Below are 19,948 nucleotides of genomic sequence, written 5' to 3' on the forward strand. Positions count from 1 at the left end.
TTTTCAACTAGGCCTTACTTCCACTTAACCAGTGAACCCTACACTGAAAAGTTAGGGTGCTGAGTAAGAGAGTATTTTTGGATCTGCTTCATTAAGGCCTCAGTGACAGTGCTGGTACCAGACTTCTTTCAGAATTTTCAACTAGGCCTTACTTCCCCTTAACCAGTGAACCCTACACTGAAAAGCTCTGGATGCTTTCCAGCTATGGCTGCTCCATATGGTAGAATAAATAGTACCAAGGCCAAGAGGGAAACCATGAGCATCCACCTATTTATTCATTTAGCAGATATTTACTGGCAACCTTCGGTGTGCGGGATAGTGTTCAGGTGCTGAGAAGACAGTCGTGAACAAAATAGAAAGTCCTTGTGCTCCTGGAACTTACATTCTAATGAATGGAGAAGTATAATTAACAAGTAAATACATAACGAGTAGTGATTAAGAGCTATAAAGACTGGGTGCGGTGGCTCACGTCTGTAATCCTAGCATTTTGGGAGACCGAGGCTGGCGGATTGCCTGAGCTCTGGAGGTCGAGACCAGCCTGGGCAACATGGTGAACCCTGTCTCTACTAAAATACAAAAAAATTAGCCGGGTGTGGTGGCGTGCACCTGTATTCCCAGCTACTCTGGAGGCTGAGGCAGGAGAATTGCTTGAACCAGGGAAGTGGAGGTTGCAGTGAGCCAAGTTGTTCAGATCATGTGCCACATAATTTCTATTCATAATGAGTTCAATTGAGTAATTTGAGTGTGTAATTTAACAATGTCCAAAACTGTAAAAAAAATTGTAAGTGTAATCTGGTAAGAAGGAAGGGCATTTAAAAAAATCTAGAATGTCCAATTGCCCATAAGTTCAAGGTAACAACGTCTTTTTTTTTTTTTTAAACTATTGAATGTTTTGTACACTGTCATAATTTATTAGATACTCTTGGGGGTGCTACGTTGAGCTATTTCAGTTATAAATCTCATTTAAATCAATTTCTTTGCTTTAGTTTAATGAATGAAAAATTGTATCACAATTTTATAACTCCTTGGCAAATTAAAATTGATTAATTTACTACAGATGAGATGGCAGATGACTGACTCAAGGTTTCACAGCTAAGTTACAGAGAAAGTAGAGACAAAAATGCTATGCTGCTTTCTCTAATATTGTTTGTTGTCTCCATTTGGAGGGAATGATCTCTTTTGTAATATACATAATTGAGATAATTTTTGCTTCAGAGAAAATAACACTGTCAAGACCATCAAAGTAAAGCATTACTGTATATTTCCATTTCTTCATATCAGATTTATTTATTTTTTTACTTGGAAATTGCTAAGAAACTAGATTTTATTTTATTTTTAAACTTTTATTCCTTTCTAACTTTTATTTTTATTTTAGTTCAGGGGGTACATGTGCAGTGACCAGATCGGTAGTTTTTCAATTCTCATCCTCTTCCCAACCTCCACCCTGAAGTAGACCCCATTGTGTACTGTTCCCTTTGTCCATGTGTACTTAATATTTAGCTCTCACATGTAAGTGAGAACATTTTGTATTTGTTTTTTTTTCTGCATTGATTCACATAGAATAATGGCCTCCAGCTCCATCCATGTTGCTGTAAAGGACATTATTTTATTCTTTTTTCTGGCTGTGTGGTGTTCCATGGTGTATACGTGCCACATTTTCTTTGTTTAGTCCATTGTTGATGGGTATGTAGGTTGCTTCCACATCTTTGCTTTTTTGAATAGTGCTGTGATGACCATATGAGTACATGTTGTCTTTTTATTGGAATGATTTATATGCCTTTGGGTTTGTACCCAGGAATGGGATTGTTGAGTTGAATGGCAGTTCTTTCTGTTTTAGCTTTGAGAAATCTCCAAACTGCTTTCCACAGTGGCTGAAATTTACATTCCCCCCACCACTGTAAAAGCATTCACTTTTCTCCACAACCTCATCAGCAGCTGTTATTTTTTTACTTTTTAATAACAGCCATTCCAACTGATGTGAGATGGTTCTTATTTTGGTTTTGATTTGCATTTCTCTAAAACTCAGTGATGTTGAGCATTTTTTCATATGCTTGCTGGCCATGTGTATATCTTGTTTTGAGAATTGTTTGTTCATGTCCTTTGCCCATTTTTTATGGGTTTTTTTTGCTTGTTAATTTGTTTAAGTTCCTTACAGATCCTGGCTATGGGACCTTTGTAGGATGCATAGTCTGCAAATTTTTTCTCCCATTCCGTAGGTTGTCTGTTTACTGTGTTGATACTTTCTTTTGTTGTGTAGAGGCTCTTTAGTTTAATTAGGTCTTTCTTTTCAACTTTTGTTTTTGTTGCAGTTGCTTTTGGAGTCTTCATATGAAATCTTTGCCAGGGCCTAGGTTCAGAATGGTATTGCCTAGATTTTCTTTTAGAGTGTTTATAGTTTTAGGCCTTACATATAAGTCTTTAATCCATCGTGAATGGATTTTTGTGTATGGTAAAAGGAAAGGGTTCAGTTTCAATCTTCTGCGTATGGCTAGGCAGTTATCCCAGCACTCTTTATTGAATAGGGAGTCCTTTTCCCATTGCTTATTTTTGACTTTGTCAAAGATCAGATGGTTTTAGGTGTGTGGCTTTATTTCTGGGTTCTCTATTCTGTTCCATTGTTTTATGTGTCTGTTTTTTTTTTCCCCAGTACCACGCTGTTTTGGTTACTGTAGCCTGGTAGTATAGTTTGAAGTCAGATAGTGTGATGCCTCTGGCTTTGTTCTTTTTGCTTAGGATTGTTTTGGGTATTCAGGCTGCTTTTCAGTTCCATATGAATGTTAGATATTTTTTCTAGTTCTGTGAAAAATGTAATTGGTAGCTTGATAGGAGTAGCATTGAATCTGTAAATTGCTTTGAGCAACATGGCCATTTTAATAATGTTAATTCTTCCTCTCCATGAGTAAGGAATATCTTTCCATTTGTGTTGTTTCTGATTTCTGTAGCAAAGTTTTGTAATTCTCATTGTAGAGATCTTTCACCTCCCTGTTGAGCTGTATGCCTAGGTATTTTATTTCTTTTGTGGCTATTGTGAATGGGATTGCATTCTTGATTTGACTCTCAGCTTGGACGTTATTGCTGAAATGCTACTGATTTTTTGACATCGATTTTGTATCCTGAAACTATGTAGAAGTTGTTTATCAGATCTAGGAACCGTTGGGTAGAGAGAGTGGGGTTTTCTAAGTATAGAATCATTATCATCTGTGAACAGAGATAGTATGACTTCCTCTTAATTTGGATGCCTTTCATTTGTTTCTCTTGCCTAATTGCTTTGGATGAAATTTCCAGTGCTATGTTGAATAGTTGTGGTGAGAGTGGGCATGCTTGCCTTTTTCCGGTTTTCAAGGGAAATGTCTCTAGCTTTTCCCTATTTAGTATTATGTTTGCTGTGGGTTTGTCATAGATGGGTCTTTTTATTTAAGGTATGTTCCTTCAGTGTCTAGTTTGTTGAGAATTTTTAACACGCAGTGATGTTAAATTTTATCGAATGCCTTTTCTGCATATATTGAGATGATCATGTGGTTTTTGTTTTTAGTTTTGTTTATGTGTTGAATCACGTTTACTGATTTACATATGTTGACCCAACCTTGTATAACAGGAGTAAAGCCATCTTGATCATGGTAGATTAGGTATTTGATGTGCTTCTGGTTTTGGTGTGCTAGTATTTGTTGAGGATTCTTATATCTATATTCATCAGGGATATTGGCCTAAAGTTTTCTTTTTTCATTGTGTTTCTACAAAGTTATGGTATCAGAATGATGCTGGCTCCATAGAATGATTTGACGGGGAGTCCTTTCTTCTCAGTTTTTGGAATAGTTTAGTAGGGTTGTTATCCGCTCTTCTTTATATGTTGGGTAGAATTTGGCTGTCAATATGTCTTTTCCAGGGCTGCTTTTGGGTGTAGGCTTTTTATTACTGAATCAATTTTGAAATTCACTATTTGTCTGTTCAGGGTTTCAATTTATTTCTGATCAATCTTGGGAGGTTGTATGTTTTGAGGAACTTATCCATTTTCTCTAAGTTTTCTAGTTTGTATAGGTAGAGGTGTCCATAATAGTCTCCGAGGGTTTTTTGTTTTTCTGTGGGGTCAGTTGTAATCTTCACTTTGCATTTCTGATTGTGTTTATTTGGACTTCTTTCTTTTTTTCTTTATTTGTCTAGCTAGTGGTCTGTCAGTCTTATTCTTTCAGAGAACCACGTTTTGGTTTCATTGACCTTTTGTATAGTTTTTCATGTCTTAGTTTTGTTCAGTTAAGCTCTGATTTTGGTTTTTTCTTCTGCTAGCTTTGGGGTTAGTTTACTTTTGTTTTTTGTTTTTTTTTTTGGTTGCTCTAGGTGTGATGTTAGGTTGTTAATTTGAGATCTTTCTAACTACTTGATGTAGGTGTTTACTGCTATAAACTTTCCTTTGAAGACTGCTTTAGCTGTGTCTCAGAGAATCTGGTATGTCATTTCTTTGTTTTCATTAGTTTCAAAAAATATCTTGAATTCTGTCTTAATTTCATTGTTTACCCAAAGTCATTCAGGGAACAGATTGTTTAATTTCCACATAATTATATGATTTGGGAGATCTGTTCTTGTACTGTGGTTGAGAGTGTGGTATAATTTCAGTTTTTTTTTTTTTTTTTTTTTTAATCTGTTGAGAATTCCTTTATGGCTGAGTGTGTGGTCAATATTACATTATGTGTCATCTGCAGATAAGAAGAATGTATATTCTGTTGTAGTTGAGTGGAGTGTTCTGTAGATGTCTATTAGGTCCGTTTGGTCAAGTGTCAAGTTTAGGTCCTAAATATCTTTGTTAGTTTTGTGCCTCGATGATCTAGTACTGTCAGTGGGTGTCGAGATGAGATCTTCCACTATTAATCTTCCACTATTATTGTGTGGTTATCTAAGTCTCTTTGTAGGTCTCTAAGAACTTATTTTATGAATCTGGGTGCTCCAATGTTGGATGCATGTATATTTAGGATAGTTAATTTTCATGTTGAATTGAACCTTTTATCATTATCTAATGCCCTTCTTAGTCCTTTTTGATTATTGTTGCTTTCAAGTCTGTTTTTTGAATTACAAAATTAAAAGAGCAATCTGTCTCTTTTTTTGTTTTCTGTTTGCTTGATAGATTTTTCTCTATCCCTTACTCTGAGTCTGTGCGTATCATTGTATGTGATATGGGTCTCTTGAAGATGGTATATAGTTAGGTCTTGTTTCTTTATTCAAATTGCCACTCTGTGTCTTTTAAGTGGTGTAGTTAGTCCGTTTACATTCAGGGTCAGTATTGATATGTGAAAATTTGATCCTGTTGTGCTGTTAGCTGCTTGTTATGTAGATTTGATTGTGTAGTTGCTTTATGGTGTCAATGGTCTGTATACTTAAGTGTGTTTTTGTGGTGGCCAGTAATGGCCTTTCATTTTCATGTTTAGTGCTTCCATAAGGACCTCTTACAAGGCAGGTCTGGTGGTAGTGAATTCCCTTAGTATTTGCTTATCTGAAAAGGATTTTATTTGTCTTTCACTTAATGAAGCATAGTTTGGCTGGATGTGAAATTCTTGGTTAGCATTTCCTTTCTTTAAGAACGCTGAATAAAGGTCCCCAGTCTTTTCTGGCTTGTAGGGTTTCTGCTGAAAGGTCAGCTGTTAGCCTGATGGGGTTCCCTTTGTAGGTGACCTCTACCTTCTTTTTAGCTCCCTTTAAGATTTTTTCTTTTACTTTGACCATGGAGAATCTGATGACTATTTGTCTTCAGGATAGTTGTCTTGAATAGCATCTTATAGGGGTTCTCTGCAGTTCCTGAATTTGAATGTCTACCTCCCCAGAAAAGTTAGGGAAATTTTCATAATTTTTAATTATGTTTTCTAAGTTGCTTTCTCTCTGTCTCTGTCTTTCAGGAATGCCAGTGAGTCATATGTTTGGTCTGTTTACGTAATCCCATATTTTTAGGAGGTTTTTGTTCATTCTTTTTATTCGTTTGCCTTTATTTTTGTCTGATTGAGTTCATTTGAAGAATTGGTCTTTGAACTTCGAGATTCTTTCCTCAGTTTTGTCTATTCTGAGCACTTCTGATTGTATTATGAAATTTTTTTAGTGAGTTTTTCAGCTCTATCAGATCAGTTTGGTTCCTTCTTAAAATGACTATTTCATCTTTAAGTTCTTGTATTGTTTTATTGGATTCCTTGGATTCCTTGGATTGGGTTTCAACTTTCTCCTGAATCTTGATGATTCTCCTTGCCATCCGCATTCTGAATTCTATGTCTATAATTTCAGACTAGTTAAGAACCATTCTTAGGCAGGTGGTGCAGTCATTTGGAGGTAGGAAAACACGCTGACTTTTTTTTTACTTTGGAATTATTGATATTTATTATTTCCTATGCTATAACATAGTTAAAGCTAATTTTCAGGAGGAAAGTTTCATTTTGTAATTATTCATTATTATACTGTGATGGGGAGGGCTTTAGTATTCTTTTTTTCCTGGTTATTCCTTTTTTTTAAAAAAAAATATTTTAGGTTTGGGGATACATGTGTAGGTTGGTTACATAGATAACATGTGTCATAGGGTTTGTTGTATGTATTATTACATCACCCAAGTATTAAGCTCAGTATCCAATAGTCATCTTTTCTGCACATTGCCCTCCTCCTCACCTCCCTCTCTTAAGTAGACCCCAGTGTCTATTGTTACTTTCTTTATGTTCATCAGTTCTCCTAATTTAGCTCACATTTATAAGTGAGAACATGCAGTATTTGGTTTTCAGTTACTGTGTTAGTTTGCTAAGGATGATGGCCTCCAGCTTCATCCATGTTCCCGCAGAAGACATGATCTCATTTTTTTTTATGGCTGTGTAATATTCCATAGTGTGTATCTACCACATTTTCTTTATCCAGTCTGTCATTGATGGGCATTTAGTTTGATTCCATGTTTTTACTGTTGTGAACAGTACTGCAGTGAACATTCACGTGCCTGTGTCCTTATAATAGATACTCTTCCTCTGAGTGTATACCCAGTGACGGTATTGCAGCATCAAATAGTAGCCCTGCTTTTAGCTCTTTGAGGAAAAGCTATACTGCTTTCCACAATGGTAGAACTAATTTACACTCCCACCGACAATGTATCAGGGTTCCCTTTTCTCCACAACTTTGCTGGCATATGTTATTTTTTAACTTTTTAATAGTAACCATTCTGACTGGTGTGAGATGGTATCTCATTCTGGTTTTGATTTGCATTTCTCTAATGATCAGTGATATTGAGCTTTTTTTCATATGCTTTTTGTGTACATGTATGTCTTTTAAGAAGTATCTGTTCATGTCTTTTGTTTACTTTTTAATGGGGTTGTTTGTTTTTCTCTTACAATGTTGTTTAAGTTCCTTGTGGATGCTGGACTTTCTCCTGAATCTTGATTTTTGCCAACTATGCATCTGACTAAGACAGATTTTTATCCCATTATGTAGGTTGTCTGTTTACTCTGTTGATAGTTTCTTTTGCTGTGCAGAAGCTCTTAAGTTTAATTAGATTCCATTTGTCAGTTTTTGCTTTTGTTGTGATTGCTTTTGGTGTCTTTGTCATGAATTCTTTGCCCATTCGTAGGTCCAGGATGGTATTGCCTAGGTTGTTTTCCAGGGGTTTTATAGTTTTGGGTTTTACATTTAAGTCTTTAATCCATTTGAGTCTATTCTTGTATATGGTATAAGGAAGGGGTCCAGATTTAGACTTCTGCATATGGCTGGCCACTTATCTCAGCACCATTTTTTGAATAGGGAGTCTTTTCCCCTTTTCTTGTTTTTGTCAGCTTTGTCAAAGATTAGATGGTCATAGATGTGTGGCGTTATTTGTGGGCTCTTTATTCTGTTCTATTGGTCTATATACTTGTTTTTGTACCCATACTATGCTGTTTTGATCCCTGTAGCCTTGTAGTATGGTTTGAAGTCAGGTAACATGATACTCCAGCTTTGTTCTTTTTGCTTAGTATTGTGCTGGCTATTTGAGCCATAAAATTACTTTTCTGGTTCCATAAAAATTTTAAAATAATTTTTTCTAGTTCTGTGAAGAATGCCTTTGGTAGTTTGATAGGAATAGCATTGAATCTGTAAATTGCTTTGGGCAGTAGCCATTTTAATGATATTGATTCTTCCTTTCCACCAGCATGGGATGTTTTTCCATTTATTTGTGTGTCATCTCTGATTTCTTTCAGCAGTGTTTTGTAATTCTCATTGTAGAGATCTTTCACCTCCCTTATTAGCTGTATTCCTAGATATTTGTGTGTGTGTGTGGCAGTTTTGAATGGGATGGCCATTCTGAATTGGCTCTCAGTTTGGTTGTTGTTGGTATACAGGAATGCTACTGATTTTTGTACATTGATTTTGTATCCTGAAACTTTGCTGAAGTTATCAGCTGAAGGAGCTTTTGGACTCATACTATTGGGTTTTCTCAATATAGAATCATGTCATCTGCAAACAGGTAGTTTGACTTTCTTCCTATTTGGATGCCCTTTATTTCTTCCTTTCATCTGATTGCTCTGGCTAGGACTTCCAATACTAAGTTGAATAGATGTGGTGAGAGAGGGCATCCTTATCTTGTGCCGTTTTTCGGGGGAATACTTCCAGCTTTTGCCCATTCCATGTAATGTTGACTGTGGGTTTCTCATAGATGTGTCTCATTATTTTGAGGTATGTTCCTTCAATACCTAGCTTATTGAGAATTTTTAACATGATGGGATGTTGAATTTTATCAAAAGCCTGTTGAAATAACCATATGGCTTTTGTCTTTAGTTCTGTTTATGTGATGAATCACATTTATTGATTTTCGTATGTTGAACCAGCCTTGCATCCTGGGGATGAAGCCTCCTTGATCATGGTAGATTAGCTTTTTGATGTGCTATTGGATTTGGTTTGCACGTATTTTGTTGAGGGTTTTTGCACCAGTGTTCATCAAAGATATTGGCCTGAAGTTTTCTTTTTTTGTTGTTTCGCTGTCAGATTTTAGATCAAGGTGATGCTGGCCCCATAGAGTGAGTTGGGGAGAAGTCCATCCTCCTCAGTTTTTTGGAATAGTTTCTGTAGGAATGGTACCAGCTTTTCTTTGTACATCTGGTAGAATCTAGCTGTGACTCCATCAGGTCCTGGGCTTTTTTTGGTTGGTAGGCTATTTATTAGTGATTCAATTTTGGAGCTTGTTAATGGTCTGTTCAGGGAATCTGTGTCTTTCTGGCTCAGTCTCGGAAGAGTGCATATGTCCAGGAATATATCCATCATACCTAGGTTTTCTAATTTGTTTGCGTAGAGGGATGTTAATAGTAGTTTCTGATGGTTGTTTTTGTTTCTGTGGGGTCAGTAGTAACATTCCCTTAGTAATCGCTAATTGTGTTTATTTGGATCTTCTCTTTTTTCTTCTTAATTAGCCTAGCTAGTGGCCTATTTTTTTTTTTTTTTCCAAAATATCAACTCCTTAATTTGTTGATCTTTTGAATGGTTTTTTGTGTTTTGATTTCCTTCAGTTCAGCTCTAATTTTTGTTATTTCTTGTCTTCTAGCTTTGGGGTTGATTTGCTCTTGTTTCTCTCATTCTTTCAGTTGTAAAGTTAGGTTGTTAATTTAAGATGTTTCTAGTTTTTTGATGTGGGCATTTAATGCTTTGAATTTTCATTTTAACATTGTTTAGTCATGTCCCAGAGATTCTGGTATGTTCTATCTTTGTTCTCATTATTTTCAAGGAACTTCTTGATTTCCGCCTCAATTTCATTATGTACCCAAAAGTCATTTGGGAGCGTGTTGTTTAATTTTTATGTATTTGTATGGTTTTGAGTGATTTTCATTGTGTTGACTTACATTTTTATTGTGCTGTGGTCCAATAGACAGTTTGACTTTTTGAGTTGCCAGAGTCCTTCCTGTGGTTCTTCATCTTTGTGGCCGGATGTTCCTTTAATCTTTGTTGTTGCTGTCCTTTGGATGGGCCTTTTTGCTTTTATACTTCTTGATGCCTTTGAGGGTTTGACTGTTCTTTAAGTTGGTTTCAGTCAGCTGTCTTCATTTCTGGATGATTTCAGGAGACCAAGGTTCAGCTCAGCACTCCTGGGCTGCATGCTTTAACCCTGGAGGGTTGTGACCGGGCCCACAGCTTTGTTCTCTGACCCCCTGAGGTTAAGCACCTGCTGTGCTGGAGGAGCTGAGGTGTTCCCAGTTCACTGGTAGCAGCGCTCCCATGGAGGGTGCTGACAAAAGCCCTTCATTAGGCCAGTGACAGAAGGGTCTGTGTTCTTGTGCACTAGCAGTGGAGAGAGGTTGTAGGCATGTGCATACTGGCAAAGCAGTGGGGGGAGGCTGTGGGCGGGTGTGTGCTGACAGGGGCCTGTATCAGTTTGTTTTCATGCTGCTGATAAAGATGTACTTGAGACCAGGCAATTTACAAAATAAAGAGGTTTAATGGTTTTATAGTTACTTATGGCTGGGGAGGCCTCACAATAATGGTGGAAGGCAAGGAGGAGCAAGTCACATCGTACATGGATGGAAGCAGGCGAAGAGAGAGATTGTGCGGGGAAACTCCCATTTTTAAAACCATCGGATCTTGTGAGACTTACTATCATGAGAACAGCATGGGAAAGACACGGTCCCATGATTCAATTACCTCCCACTGGGTCCTTTCCACAACACATGGGAATTCAAGATGAAATTTGGGTGGAGACATAGCCAAACCATATCAGAGCCCATCTGCAGAAGTTCTCTGATGGTTAGGTGACATCTGCCAGCTGATGAGCTGTGGCGGTGGCCATTGGGAAGTGCCCCTGTTGGATATCTGAGACTATGCTGCAAGCTTATCTGGCCAGGCAGTGACTGGTAGAGGCTGGCAGACAGGGTGGGGGTGCTCAGATCAGACTGGCTGTGTCCCCCAGGCAAGTTAGCCCTGTTCTGTCCAGGCCTGACAGTCAATATATGCTAAAGCCGCGTAGAGGAGCATGATGAGCTTTCGGTGATAGCCATCCCTAACTGTGCTCCACTGTAGCCATTTCCATGCCAAAGCCTCTGAGCTCTGCACAGGCTGGAGTCCTGTCCCTGCCACTTCTCCAAGCAGTTCTCCCTGCTAGCTCAAATGTCCATGGGGGTCATCAGGTCTCGTGTAGCTAGGATTCTGGAGGTCCATGGTGAGAGTAGGCCACTCCACACCTATTGAACTCACTCCTTCTCCAGGAGCCACTCAAGGCCAGAAATGAATCCTGGTGCTTGGCAACCCTGTGTTGAGTTCCCAGCTTCCTTCTCCTTCAGTCCAGGGTCTGTGTCCTTTCTCTGTTCACTCTCAATGCCTTCCTTCCAAAGATTTTCTTGAAGTTTGCTGGTGTTCTTGATGGTCTCTTCTCTAGATGGGAGAAGCTCTTCCTCCATCTAGCCGGCCATTGTGGCTCTTCTTTCTTTGTATATTTATTTTAATCGTAGTCTAGATTGATAATGTACCAAGCCTTGCTTTGCTCAGAAGTTAAAGAGGTGCTAACAAGACTAAGACTGTGGATTTGGGCCCTTGTAAGGCCCTTTAATAGCTCTTTACAGGAATGATTATAACCACCAGTATAACTACTAACTACTTGGGATATAGCTAGTATTCCTATTCCCTGCCAATCATATTGCCATCATATGTAATCTAATATAAGAAAACAGTAGAAAAGGTACTTGTACCTCAGGAGACACACTATTTGTATTAAAAAGAATAATTCAGAGTAAATATCCAAGTTAATGAAGACATACAAGTGATACCCCTTTCCTCTACAAAGCATAGCTTAGTTTTATGTGCTTATATAAAATGTGGAGCAAGCTACAATTGTGATCAAGACTATAACCTAAGATGAGGCAAGTAAAAAATGTGAAAAGATTAATTGTTAGATTAGATGCTCTCTTGATTTGAATTACCCATTCTTCTTGTTATCATCATTTTTGCCTGTACTATGGAAATGACTCTGGAATTAAGTAGTTTGGAATTTTGTTAATAATCTTGATCCATTTGGTTTAATACACTCTGATGTAATTTGAATACTTTGATTAAATGGTCATATCTGAGAATTGATGGGAAGAAAGGTCAGATCAGGCAGGTTGAGGATGTTGGGATAAAAAAGAAAGGATTTCTTTCAGTAGGGATTGGCTAAATGGGGATAAGACTCTGGTCTCAGAAGAGATGGAGAGCAGGAGAGATAAATGAACAGGGAAAGGCCTAAGATCTAGATAAGGGAAAAAAAACATGGCAAGAGTCAGGCAGATTTTCAGTTATTCGAATCAGTAATAGATGTATACCTAGTCATAAGGCAATCTGGACTTCATATTTGAGGATATTACCTTCTGGTTGGGTGTCTGCTATGAAGGTAAGACTTTAGTATAATGTTTTGTATTACAATAGAGGGAAGTATGTATAGGATACTATGGGAGTGTTGTAAGGCTTTTCCTGGGGTTGGAGAAAATTATCCTTAAGTTGAGAACCTAAGGATGGATCATTTAAAATAAAGCAGAAAGACATTCTAGATAGAAGAAATAGCTCTTAGCAGTCTGATGTTTGCAAAAACAAAAAGCAATTTGCAGTTACTAGAGGAGAAAATTTGATTGTAGTGAGAGATGGAGTTGAAGGAGGAAATAGGAGCCACATCATGGCTATGTGTGTGTGTGCATAAGATGTGGGCAGAGAAGGCCTGTATAATTTGCCGAGGAGCTTGGACTTGCCTCTGTAAGCAGCAGGAACTATTGAGTGGTTACTCTTATCTTCTATTTAGTAAAAAACATAATCTTGCCCAAACAGAAGTCTGGCCTTTGCCCTCACTTTATGGATGATAATGCCTTGGGCCACACTAATGGTGTGATTGAGGATTGGGGCTGGCTATGTCTGTTATAGTCTTCAGGTCGGGGCTGCCCATGCCAGAAATACTAACTATGTGACTTAGGGTGGGGATTTTGGTTAAGTAATATCAGTTAACCTGGAGGCTGACCTCAACCATATAGACAGTTAATTAGTCATTCATGCCTAAGTAACAGAGCCCAAGAAAAACACTGAATACTCTGTCTTCTGTTAGCCTTCCTAGTTGGCAATACTCTGTGTGTGTTGTTAAACAGACAGCAGGAGAATGATGTGACCATGATGTCATGGGGAGAGGACAATGGCAGTTCCATGTTTGGTACCTTCCTAGTCTGTCTTATGTGCTTCTTTTCTTTGTCCTGTTAATCTATATCCTTTCCCTGTAATAAACTAACTGTGAATAGAATAGCTTTCAGTGAGTTCCGTGAGTCTTTCCAGCAAATTATGGAAACAGAATGGTTTTGGGAATCCTCTGAACTTACAGTGGTGTGAGAAGTTGGGTAGTTTCTTTTGTGGACTTTTCTGTCTATCTCTGTAGGTGCAAAAAACCCTTTGCATCATCTTTCTCTGCTTCTTTCTTTCTCTAATTTAGGACAAAATTGGCCTTTCAGTTTGAAAGCAGCGATAAACATACAATGCTGTTGAAGTAATGCATCTTCTAAGATGAGAGGATATTGGGGAAAATATCAAGACTATTATAATACAAATGTCCCTAAACATAATACAATCCCCTGATACTCTCCTTTCTAATTGCTATTGACTGAATTATGTCCCTCCAGTTTGTATATTGAAACCCTAACCCCAGTATGATTGCGTTTGGTTTTATTAAGGTTAAATGAGGTCAGAGGATGGGACCTTGACCCCATAGGATTAGTGTCTTCATAAGAAGAGACATGAGAGAGGCCATTCTCCTGGTCACTTTCTCTTTACCATGTAAGGACATGGTGAGAAAGTAAAAATCTGCAAACCAGGAAAAGAGCCCTTGTCAGAAACCAACCAACCCTCCTGGACCTTGATCTAGGACTTCTAGCCTCAAGAGCTGTGAGAAAATAAATTTAACTTGTTTAAGCAATCCAGTCTATGCAGTTTTGTTATGGCAGCCTGAGTAGACTGATACAAATTGTAATACCATGAATTGGGATGTTACTGTAATACCTAAAAATGTAGATGTGGCTTTGGAGCTGGAATATAGAGAGGGCCTGCAGAACAGAGTGTCAAACCAAAGGAGATTATTCTTGAACCGTAATGATGGAGTGGAATTTGCCTTCCTAAGTTTGGCACTTGTTTGGAACCCATCACCCTTTTCTTTCTTCTAATGTCTCCCTTTTGGAATGGGAATGTCTATTGTTTCCCTGTCCCACTGTTGTATTTTGGAAATACATAACTTGTCAGGTTTCACAGGTTTACAGCTGGAGAGGAATTTTGCCTTAGGGTGAATCATACCTCATTCTTATCCATACCTAATTTAGATGATACTTAGATGAAACTTTGGACATTAGGCATTAGAGTTGATGATGGAATCAGTTAAGACTTTTGGGGCTGTTGGGATGGAATGAATGCATTTTGCGTGTGATAAGGACATGAATTTTGAGGAGGCCGATGGCAGAATGCTATTGACTAAATTGAATTTCCCCATAATTCATATATTGAAGCCATAACATACAGTGTAGCTGTATTTGGAGTAAGGAGGTCATTAAGGTTAAATGAGGTCATAAGGATGGGACCCTGATCCACTAGGATTAGTGTCCTTATAAGAAGAGACAACAGAGAGCTCTCCCTTTATCCAGTAAGAATGCAGTCTTCTGAAAGCCAGAAAGAGGGTCTTCACCAGAAACTGGTCCTTTTGTATCTTTTTCTGGGACTTCTAGCCTCCAGACTGTAAGAAAACAAATTTCTGTTGTTTAACCCACCCAATGTGTAGTATTTTGTATGGCCGCTCAAGCAGATTAATGTACTAATTGATAGCTAGTCTTTGTTGTTGTTGTTAACCAGCAGTTAGATTATTTGTGATCTAGTAGAGCACGGTTTCCTATATATTCCTTTTAAAGTTGAGCCATCTGAAATTATTAAAAAACTTGAAGAAATGTATCAGAAAGACCTCAATGAGGACTTTTAGATTATATATCTTAAATGACTGAGCAAACAACACAGGTATATGAAAGTAGAAGGAAAGATGAAATGAAAGGTTTTGGAAAACTAATATACCTGTGTTCATGTTTTAAGAAGATTCAATACAGCTTTCCCCCCTACATTTAGAAAGGAGTTCAGTTGAAAATATTCATCTTCTAATAAGATTTATCACAGATTTAAGGAGCTGTGTCCTTTAGAACATTTTAAAAAATGAATTTACAATAACCTGCTACATTGAGGTATTTGTAGGGCTGTAGAGTTAAAGGATGTTTCAATTAGGTATAAAAAACAAAGGAGCATCTAATAGAACTCAAACTATTAGATATATATTCATCCATAATTATGTGTGTGTATATGTTCCTGCTGTTTTCTAGGCATGGTGAAAGCATTTTGGTAGACATCTTTTCAGTTGAAAATAGAAAAATCTAGGACAGAATCCATATTTGAGGAACTAAGTATAATATTTGAATTATAAGCATTTAAGTTTTTTACTTACAGAATTGAAATGGAATAACATTATAGAAATTTACCAATAAGATTTCAAGAAAATGTATAGCAGAGAAAAATGAAAAACACAAAAATAAGACTTGGAGTTAGGTTTTGGCAAGGAACAGAATTACCAGTAGTGACGTTAGAGTTAGTCCTAGATAGTCGTGATGTATCAGGAACCAGACTATCCAGACTTCGCTGTGGTACAGGAAGATACATCATGATTTTTAAATGAAGAAGTTTCAAGCACAAGGATATATACATAGATGGTAAAGACCTAAGAGCAGAGGGAAATATTATCATATTTAAAGATTTTATCATAGCTCACTGTAGCCTCGACCTCCCAGGCTCAAGCAATCTTCCTACCTCAGACTCCTGAGTAGGTGGAACCACAGGCATGTGCCACCACACCTGGCTAATTTTTTGTATTTTTTTTTTTTGGAGAGACAAGGTTTTGCTATGTTGGCCAGGCTAGTCAAGCGATCCTCCTGCTTCACCCTCCCAAAATGCTGGGATTACAGGTGTGAGCCACTGCACCCTGCCTATTATTTTTCTAATGCCAAGTGCTTTGAAGAGGTGTCAGCACCTGTGCCAGTATAAGCAAGTCATAGTTCAACTGTTGCAAAGTAGAGAGAATGATGAAAGCTTGGTTTTGGAAAGTATTTTTGATATGAGTCTACTTTCTGAAGGTTTACTATTTTCTTGGATCATTGGAATCTTATTTTTATTAATGGTATATCTGTTTTTGGCCTAGATGTTACTAAGCTGTGTAGGAGAATATCAGTCAATTATACTCGCTATAATGTTACATAGAGCTGAGTTTACAAATTGGAGACCCCCAAACTAAGTGACTCTCCATAATCTTAAATTTTTAAAAATTACTTTCCATCTAATTTAAGTAGAAGTTGGGCTTTTGATTTCTCCTGAAAAATTTTGAAGTTCTAGTCATACTGTGGCTCCATTCTGTATGGGAACAGTGTGGCAAGTCAGAACTCCCCTGAGATAAGCAATGTATTTTCCAGTTTGCTTCACTCTCCACTATTCATTCAGTATAAAGTATGACTTACAGGGCTTCACTGCCTACGAACAAAGTTGATTTCACTGGAGGCCGTTTGAGTCTCTTCCCTCTGGCCTTGAAGCATTAATGATCTGTTCTTTCATGGTCTTTAACTACTTTCTTCAAGGTGGCCAATATGTTAAATCAGTTTGTGCTAAGTATTTGACAGATGGTGGTTGTGACTAGAATATTATTTATAGGTAATAACTCATTATTTTGAAACAGTGAATGATTGTAATGGTGAAATTTTATTTGTATTAGTAATATTGCAATAACTGCTAAGAACTTAGACATTTCAGTTTCATAATTGAAAACAAACTATTTATTTAAAACAACCTTATTTATTCTGGATATATTTCCTCAACAAGAAACACGTATAATTATTTTTATCAAAACAAGCATATGTGTTTGTGTTTTTAACTGTTTTAATTGCAATATAAAGTTTCTCTCTTGCATGCTCACTTCCTTTCTCTTTCTCTCTTGAAATGAAGAAAGACTTTCAGTCAGGTCAGCCCTTAATAATGAACTGAATTACATAAGCTAATTTTTCACTACTTTTTTTTTTTTAATTCAAGGACTGTTAAAGCATTCCTATTTTGATAAATCCAAAGGAAGCACCTTCTTTACATGGAAAATAAATTATTGCTGAATTAGAAAATTACTAGGCAATTCAGTGATGATAATTTTAGTGATGATATGGGATGCAGGGCTGGTTCAGCATACACAAATCAATAAATGTAATCCATCACATATACAGAACCAATGACAAAAACCACATGATTATCTCAATAGATGCAGAAATGGCCTTTGATAAAATTCAACACCCCTTCATGCTAAGAACTCTCAATAAACTAGGTATTGATGAAACATATCTCAAAATAATATGAGTTATTTATGGCAGACCCACAGCCAATATCATACTGAATGAGCAAAAGCTGGAAACATTCCCTTTGAAAACCAGCACAAGACAAGGATGCCCTCTCTTACCACTCCTGTTCAACATAGTATTGGAAGTTGTAGCCAGGGCAATCAGGCAAGAAAAATTAATAAAGGGTATTCAAATAACAGGAGAGGACGTCAAATTGTATCTGTTTGCAGATGACATGATTATATATTTAGAAAACCCCGTCGTCTCACCCCAAAATCTCCTTAAGCTGATAAGCAACTTCACAAAGTCTCAGGATACAAAATCAATGTGCAGAAATCACAAGCATTCCTATACACCAATAATAGACTAACAGAGAGCCAAATCATAGTGAACTGTCATTCACGATTGCTACAAAGGGAATAAAATACCTAGGAATTCAACTGACAAGGGATGTGAAGGACCTCTTCAAGGAGAACTACAAACCACTGCTCAAGGAAATAAGAGATGACACAAACAAATTGAAAAACATTCCATGCTCATGGACAGGAAGAATCAATATATCAATATTGATTCATTTTTAAAAATTCATATTTTTGAGATTGGGTTCCTTATTCAATTGAATATCTAGTCATATGAATCTACTAGAAAAGCATCTGTGCTCCTCTAATATATTTATTCCAGAGTTTTTCTTTATGTTTTAGTTCTTGCTTTTTCTTCTGGGTTGCTCTTATTCAGAACTGACTGAAAGTTTTGTTGGTTCATTGATTAAATCATAGTAGGATTCTTGAGTTTAAGAAGTCAGCTCCGAAATAATGATTGTGTAAATAGTCATTTTGAAAGGGAAAGAATGGATTTTGCTATGTTTGGAATTATTTCAGAACTTTCCAGAAGCCTGGCATCTATTGTATAGTGTATAACCACTATTACAATAGAAACCAGAATTGTGAAAGAGCTCACTCCTATTCCCTTTCGGTTCTGTGATTTTGTGTTTGGAATCTTCATTTAAACTTGCTTTATTATAATATGTTTGTATACTTACTTATCTGCAGAAGGTAAGCGCTGGAGGCTTACAGCTTACTCTGGGATCCCTCTGGGGTGGGTGTGTGTGTGTGTGTGTGTGTGTGTGTGTGTGTGTGTGTATAAATGGTTTTAAACCAGTAATTATTAAAATATATGAGTATTTTTAGTAGAAACAAAACCCGTTAACCACATTGAGAGCAATGACACAGGTTTTTAAAAAGGTGTCCTAATTTATCGTTAGCCAGATTTCAGGTATTTATTTAAAGACAAAATAGTACCTGAGGTCTTCTAGCAAACTGAGTGGATGGTATTTCAAAGGAACAAAAATATAGACATTTAAAGTTAAGCATAGGCCTTTAAATATATTCTTAGACTAAGCGATAGTGCTAGTTCTTTGTCAGTCCAGGCAGCTTTATAATTTTCTCACTGCTGATTTGTGTACCAATAAAGGACACTTGAAACAACATCTGTTTTTCAGTGAAAGGAAGTTTAACTCTCATGCAGAAAAAGCAGTATTTTCAGCATTTGTCACTTAAACAAATAGAAATGAGTTTAACAAAATGTTATGTTCAGACAAAGCACCAAATAAATGTTTTATGCTTGTTTTATTCTTATTCTAACATCCAGTCCTCCCTCCAGTGGCTGCTGTTACAGCATTTTCCTTTTTCACCTTATTTTGGAAAAACAAGGAAAATTATTATTTTTTTCTTGGAATTGAAGTCCATTTTTACATCATGTTGAAAGACTGAGAGATAACCGTCTGTGGGAAATATTCTTTTATAATTAAATGAACCCATCCTTTAGCAACCAAAGGGACAGATTATTTTGAATTGAATTGTCAGCCTTCATTTTTCATTTGCAAGGTGCTTATAACTGCCCCTTAGCCCAGCATTTTTATAAATTTAATTTCTTAAACATATTCAAAGGCTGATTTTACTTATTATACTTACTAGTGGAAATATGCCAGACAAAGAAAAATGCTTAAATGACACTTGACATTTTCAGAAGGGCTTAGTTGTATTGTATTTTATTTTACATTTTATGAGTTTTTTGAGACAGGGTCTTGCTCTGTTGCCCAGGCTGGAGCACAGTGGCATGATCATGGCTCAGTGTAATGTCAAACACCTGATATCTGCTGCCTCAGCCTCCCAAGTAGTTGGGACTACAAGCACATGCCAATGCATCTGCCTAATTTTTAAATTTGTTGTAGATATACTGTCTTGCTATGTTGCCAGGGCTGGTCTTGAACTCTTGGCCTCAAGCAATCCTCCTGCCTTGGCCTCCCAAAGTGCTGGGGTTATAGGTGTGAGCCACTGTGCCTGGCCCAGTAGTTGCATTTTAAAATATTATAAGATGTAGGACATTATTATTTTTTAAGTCAAGTTTTAAACAATATTTATAGTTTGTCTTTTGTAGTAGCTGATGTAAAAGTTTCTGAGGTAATAAATTTTCACTCAAAATACTAGTTCCATTTCAGAACAGGTAAGGAATCAATTGGGTTTTAGTAACAATATGTTATTGATATATAGCTGCTCTGAGGTTTACCCAATACCTGTTTATCCTTTTTTAAAAAAATAACTGCT

General features: G+C 37.0%; 1 protein-coding gene across 11 annotated transcripts in view; it reads left to right on the top strand.

The window, feature by feature from the left end:
• FAM172A (family with sequence similarity 172 member A) overlaps positions 1 to 19,948 on the top strand; it is a 483,877-nt gene that overhangs the window by 1,166 nt on the left and 462,763 nt on the right. The window lies entirely within an intron of this gene.

Source organism: Macaca thibetana, chromosome 6 (genome assembly GCF_024542745.1).
Source record: "Macaca thibetana thibetana isolate TM-01 chromosome 6, ASM2454274v1, whole genome shotgun sequence".
NCBI classification, from domain to species: domain Eukaryota; kingdom Metazoa; phylum Chordata; class Mammalia; order Primates; family Cercopithecidae; genus Macaca; species Macaca thibetana.